General features: G+C 45.5%; 1 protein-coding gene across 5 annotated transcripts in view; it reads left to right on the forward strand.

Annotated features, from left to right (window-relative positions):
- The first annotated feature begins 890 nt into the window (after positions 1–890).
- Positions 891–6585, forward strand: part of LOC139763203 (1-phosphatidylinositol 4,5-bisphosphate phosphodiesterase delta-4-like) — a 152831-nt gene continuing 147136 nt past the window's right edge. For 3 of the 5 annotated variants that reach the window (XM_071688961.1, XM_071688963.1, XM_071688967.1), the window contains exon 1: positions 891–954. The gene's annotated coding sequence lies outside the window, so the exon portion shown is untranslated. Of the gene's footprint in view, positions 955–5450; positions 5671–6585 lie in introns of those variants that run through there. The other 2 variants (XM_071688964.1, XM_071688962.1) reach the window with 2 other exon arrangements.

Below are 6585 nucleotides of genomic sequence, written 5' to 3' on the forward strand. Positions count from 1 at the left end.
ACCCACATTAACGATATACTTATACTCACTTGTTGTAGAAATAGCAAATAACGTATTAGGGTTAAGTATACAAACATCAAGGAATTTACCGAAGGATTTTTATTGTGTTGGCTGTTATTACGAGAAAGTATAGCAGTGTCTCTTTCATTGATGTTCTTTATCATCTCTTGGTTCACATTTAGTATTCACCAGGCACGACTTTTAACAAATTTAGACAGACCTTGCTTCATGAGTTAGTTATTCGGAAGGTGGCTCATTGTGGCAGTAGGTGCGAGAACTCGCCGAAGCAAATAAATCAACACATTTGAGCGAACAACTTGATTTATTTGCCTTAGTCAGTATTGCAAGTTTATCAGGTTGCAATGACGTCGATGAGGATTTGTCACAGTTCACTATACAGAATGATTTTTCGCAAAAGTGCGACACTGTTGGTTCGGGGGGGACAATACGATGTCATAGACCTAGAATGTGTAAGCCAACGTCAGCTTCTCTGAAGCAGCAGTTTTCCGACGTCGTCATCATGGGTGATCGCAGTGCCAGGAATATCCTCCACCCTCACGCACGTCCCTATCAGGCAGCCCGGGGCAGTTCCCAGGACCAGGTGGGTGGTGTGTGGGTGGCGATGGGCGGCTCTTGTCTTGCTGTGCTGAGAGAACTGATTGTAAGATCCCTTAAGAATAGTTATGGCTTAGATATAAACAGCTAAATTATTCAACAATGGCTTTCAAAACGAGGGAAGTAATAGTCAGGGAGCTGAGGTAGTAAGGTGGTGAAGAGAGAGAGAGAGAGAGAGAGAGAGAGGGAGGAGGATGGACGAGAAGGACGGAGGGAGAGGGGGTGAGGAGTGGGAGGGGCCAGGTTAGGGCTGCGGGAGTTGTGTTGGGCCGGGAGGGAGGGCAGTGTGGCGGTGACTGTGACTGAGGATACCGGTGAGTTAGGCTCCGCGGCCATCAGGTGAGCTACACGCCATCATACATTAGGGGCGTCTTTATATTTTTCTCATTTTGTGTACATTACTTAAATGTATTTTGTGAAGAAAGTAGATGACTATGATATTTAAGTTTTACATTAGTGTCATAACCGCTTGACCGATAGTGTTCCGAAAATTCCCATTAATTGTCGATTGATTATGTGAACTGAGAAAGCCAACAGTTTGTGAATATGTATGATGTTCATTATTGATTATGGGCGTCTTGATCAATCGGCTCTCGTTGATCATTAAGCACAACATATGTTTGTGGTCTCTGGTGGTGTTGTGACATATGTTTTTGACTACTCTGCGATCTCATATTTGCAGATCTAAAGACATATTGTACTGATGCCTTACTGTTGCATTTTTAGACTTTATAGTGAAGATTACACCGTCCTTGCACGTTCGATAGGATACGATACCCCCGGACGGAGCAAGGAGTTATGTACGTTAATTTCATTTTTATTTTAAGGTGATGAGTTAGTTTTGGTAAACTAGTTATCCTCATGTTTTCTAGTTTTTTCGTTGACATAATTTGTTTCTGGTTGATGGAAATCAATAGAAGTTGGTATCTGACTTTTTTTCCTAAGAAAGTTACATTAGCGATTCTTTGTTACTCAAGTAATCAGTGTCTTATCCACGTGACGAATAAGTAACAACAATTTAGGAGTGTATGTGGTGGTGTGTCACAGCCTTCAAGCATCATCCATGGGTAGAAATTCCACGAGTCAAGGTTACCCAGGTAAGTCGGAGACGGGACGAGGGTGGAAGGTTAGGTGATAGTGGCGGTAACGTTGGTGAGAAGTGGGCGTGGTGGTGTCGGTGGTTAGTTTGTGTTGGAGAGGCCTTCTGTTGGAGGGATTTTCTGTTGATTGTGGATCTGTATTTTTGGTGTGTTAGAGGGGTCTTATAATGGCTGTTGGAGTGTTGAATGGGCCTTGTGATGGAAGCTGGTTTGGTGATGGTTGGTGTTTGTGTTGGAGGGGCCTCATTATGGCAGTTGGTGGGTTAATGGTCGGTGTTTGTGTTGAAAGAGCCTTGTGGTGGCAGCTGATGGTAGTTCCCTGGATGGTGTCCAATGAAAGAGCGGTTTGGAATACACTCTTGAAGGCTATAGTTTCGTTGGTGGTTGATTTATGTTGTTCGGCATTTTGTTAGTGGCTAGAGTGTGTTTGAGAGCGTTTAATGTGCTAATGGTCGGTCAGCTGGAGGGGCCCTGTAATAGTTACAGTAAATATAGGTTGAAGCGGGCGTGGTCACGTTAGTGTTGTGGTGATTCGGAGGGGCCTTGTAGTGGGTGGCTGGCATGTGTTGACGAGGTAATGGTTGTGTCCGTGGTTAGTGTGATTTAGGGGTCTTGGTGTACTTGGTGGTGGGTGAGTTGAAGAGGGCGTGGTGCTGCCGGTGGTGAGTGTATTGGCGGTTAGTGCGAGAGATGCAGGGACCCCTGTGTTGGTGACCGCTGCGTTATCGGTTAGTCTGTGTTGGAGGGACCTGTTGTTTGTGAGTTTGTATGTGTGTTTGAGAGACTGTTTACTTGCGCTCTTGGAGGTACCTAGTTCTGTTAGTGCGAGTTAGAAGGGCTTTCTTGTGTAGTTGGTTGGCATGTGTGTTGGAGGGGTCTCATGTCGATGTATGGAGGAGGGGCCCTTGTGTTCGTGATGTGTGTGGTCGATGGCCCCTGTGTTAAGGGTGATGAGAGCAGACTAGAGGCATAGGTGAGCGGGGATGAGCATAAGGGAGAGCACAAGGTGCGAGTGAAAGTGGCTGACTGACAATACAAGGGAGAGGGAATGAGCAAGTGTTAAGGGAGAACGAGTTTGAAAGAAAATGGAGCGGAGTGAGAGTACGCCTGGTTTCTGCGACTTGTTCGTACGTCTTTTTTTTTTTTTTCATTTTGCCTTTGGCTTCATGACCTTCCGAAAACATTTTGATAAGGCTAACGGTATTGTGGACAGAAAAAAAACGGAAGAGGCACGTAGATGATAGACGTGGGAAGGCGAGTTGATGGAGACAGGTGTTTGAGGGCAATTAAGTGAAGACATGAATGCGGGCTGTTACACGACAGATGTGTAAAAGCGAGGAAATAACAAGTGAGGGCGAGTAGACGGCATTTTTTTTTTTTTTATAAAGGCGGATAAATGGTATGAATATGAGGGCGAGTGAATGGCATGTGTATGAGGGAGAGCAAATGAGTGTTGGTGTGTCATGGGGAGTTAATGAGGATAAGTGCTTGAGGAACTAATGAACACAGGTGCGTGATTGAAGGAGTGGAGACAGTCCGAGGGGGGTGAGAATGGGGACAGATGTGAGGCTGAGTGTGATTACTATTCGTGTCCTTAAGGGGAGAGAGTTTTGCGTTGTGTTGCCCCGTCTCTTAACCTTGTAAATATGCACCATGCTTTTACTCTTGTGTACACACACACACACACACACACACACACACACACACACACACACACACACACACCGGCCTAAGCATGTATGGGATGGGGCTTGTGTGAGGGAGTTTAGGTGCAGCACGAATCAGTATGTAAGGGGTACGTGTGAAAATGGGTGAAGGTTAGGGAGGAAAAGTCATCAGATTTGCCATACGTCAACGTGAAACTGATGATCAGACGTTGGGGTACCTAGTGACAGGTACTCGGATCCCGTTCCTCCATCAGGGAATAAAGTATTGAAATTGAAAATTGACCAGACGTTTCTCGGACGGCAGTTGGAAGGGACCGGAAACAGAGGAAGAGGTGTGTGGGAGGGAAGGTGAGGTGAAGGCAAGTAAGAGTGAGGGAGGGTGGGGGGTAGGCTGTTGAAGGTGCATGTAAAACAGGTGCAGGAGCGCCGTAAGGTCAAGCCAGGGAGCACCATGGGGAACCTCACGCATGTACCCGGCAAGGTTCCTCGTGTGGAGCTAGGAACTCGAAAGTTGGCCCGTATGTGGGTTATCGTACCCTCAGACGTCTCTTGACGACTTAGGTGGGTAGGTGTGTGGTTGTGGAGTCCCAGGATGGACTGGGTGTGTGCCTGCCGGGACGTGTGCATGCTCTGCATAGTTTCCTGCCATGCCTTCTCCGTGCTCAAAGATATGAGAGTTGGAGAGAGAGAGAGAGAGAGAGAGAGAGAGAGAGAGAGAGAGAGAGAGAGAGAGAGAGAGAGCTCGTTGACTGTTGCTGTACCTGGATTTCGTCTTAATCCTAAGCACTGAGTATGAATACATTCCTAGTAACAGTCAATATCAATTCTTTGGTGGCTTTTGTATATATACTACATAGTAATGGAGTATACATATAGTTCAGTAGAATGGGATCAAGTGGGACCGCTTTGGTTTAACATTGCGCGATTACTGCCGTGAAAATATTCGCTGACCGCTGCATATTATACATGTTTTTTTTGTATGCAGGCCAAACGAAATACCTCAGACCGTTTTGGCTATCCACGAAATTCATTTCCTAAATAACAAGTCTTACATTCGACGTCACGTGGTTGCGTCGGCAGTTAGTCTACACAGTGGGACCTTGAAAGGTAAACAGCTAACTGACATGGATGACGGTTGTGTCTTCCCGCCTCGAACTCCATGACCTGTGTGTGTGTCAGGTAGGCAGTTTTTAATGTGATGAACTTTTACTTTTTCATGAGATTTCTAGTGAACGACTGGTCGGTTGACGAGTTCTTTCGTCGCGTAAGTATCTTTGGGTAAATGTCTCAAAACGTCACAGCTGAACTGGACCCCCGTTACGATCTAAAGTCCCCCCCACGGTCCTCCTCCCTACCCTCGTAGATGAGCGGGTGGTTTGAGCGAGGGGGGAAGGAAGGGGAGCTGGCTAATAGCGGTTTCCACGTGGAATGTTGGTAACGGACTTTTCCCTTACCTAACGTTTGTTGTACTAATGTATTTGTACTGGAGATCATATCGCAGGGAAAAAAACTTTTATTGCGTATACCTACGTTCGACATGAGCTTAATCTGATATATAAGAATAGAGCAAAATAAAAAAAGATCGGAGTCTGGAAAATGCAACACCCACCTACAGTGGATCTGAATGTACATTTCTTGATGTTTGTAGGATGCAGTTTGAGGAATCGTTCATATTGAGTGAAATGTTTCAGTGAGAGATTCACTTCAAAAGTAGATGAACGGAATGGATTAACTATTACAGTATATGATGAATGCACGGTGACTCAGGCCCAATGGGCAACGTAGTTTTCACAGGTTTATGAATGCACGCGTTTGTGTTCTACAGGTAGTGTTGCCCACGTTCCTAAAAGCCTTTTTGGTCGGATCACTTTAGACAAGCCTGCGTAGAGCTCCTTGCCTGTCAGCCAGAGAGGGCTGAGGCTTGCCGCCGCTGCTGTTGTCTGCTTCCTCCACCCCACCTTCTCACCCTCCACCATTCCTCACGCAACCCCCCCTACCGTTCCCATCCCTCAGGGCTCGGCTCAAGGGCGAATCCTGGTGAAGCACGGGAGAAGGGGTGGCTGGCTGGCTGGCTGGCAAGCTCTGCCGCTGATGGCCTGCTTCTGTGCTCCATGGTTCTGATCTCACGTGTGACTTGGATATTGACATCACAGACGTGACTCGAAGGACAAAGAGCATACGTCGAGACTGTTTAGAGTCTGATTTTATCTTTTGGAGGAGGGCGAGGAGTCTCCCAGACCGCTAGACTGGCAGCCCTGTGGGTCGTAAGGACCCGCGACGCCTTACCGGTATGTAGAAACCTCAGTTTCAAAATCCGAGAGACCCGCCTGTGGGCTACCCTACTTCACTTTCCCTTCCTCCACACATTTTCCCTCCCACCGTTGGACGTGCTGTGAAAGTTTGTTTGTGGTAGCCAAGTTATTTGAAATTATTTCCCACAAATTGAGTTAGCCGTCGATTTTATTATTATTATTATTATTATTATTATTATTATTATTATTATTATTATTTTATTATCATTAAGCATAATTATTTCGCTTTGGTAGTTACCTGTCGCACCTATACCTTTGAAATGTAACTTTGTAGATTTGTACGAACTGATTTTTGAAGCAGTCATTACATGCGTATACTTCTTCGTGAAACTACTCGTATAATCATATAACTTAATGTTGAATCAGCTGTAATGTTTCACTTGTAAGTGCAAGTGTCACAGGTCGTTCACAGACTGTGGTATCATAGTCACCTCCAAGTTGGTCTGCTGTGATGTCCAAAGATGCAATCTTTAACACTGCCGACTAAGTATCTTGCCTTTTTTTTTTTTTTTATATTGCTCCAGTTCAATATTGCGATTAAAATGTATATCGGTGTGCCTATTGTGTAGCCTTAGATTGACCCAGTTTCTTTTTTTGTTTTTCGTCTGAATTACCCAGTTTATATTTATTGGTAGTAATGTATGTGCGCACCGTTTCCGTTAGTGAAGTAGAGGGACTTTAGGCTCTGCTGCTGGTGGGTTTACTTACAATCCTTAGGCATGGTGACCTGACTTTTTGACCATATTTACCCATAAGGTTGGGATTAAAGACCAGGGGCTCATATCGAGGATCGCACAGTCGTGCATAAGGATCTTACCGTCATGCTCAGGGGAGGAATAATGTTGGTCACAGTATGTGATGTTCAGGACTACACAAAGCTGAGTTCTTCCT

This window comes from Panulirus ornatus, chromosome 46 (assembly GCF_036320965.1).
Source record: "Panulirus ornatus isolate Po-2019 chromosome 46, ASM3632096v1, whole genome shotgun sequence".
NCBI classification, from domain to species: domain Eukaryota; kingdom Metazoa; phylum Arthropoda; class Malacostraca; order Decapoda; family Palinuridae; genus Panulirus; species Panulirus ornatus.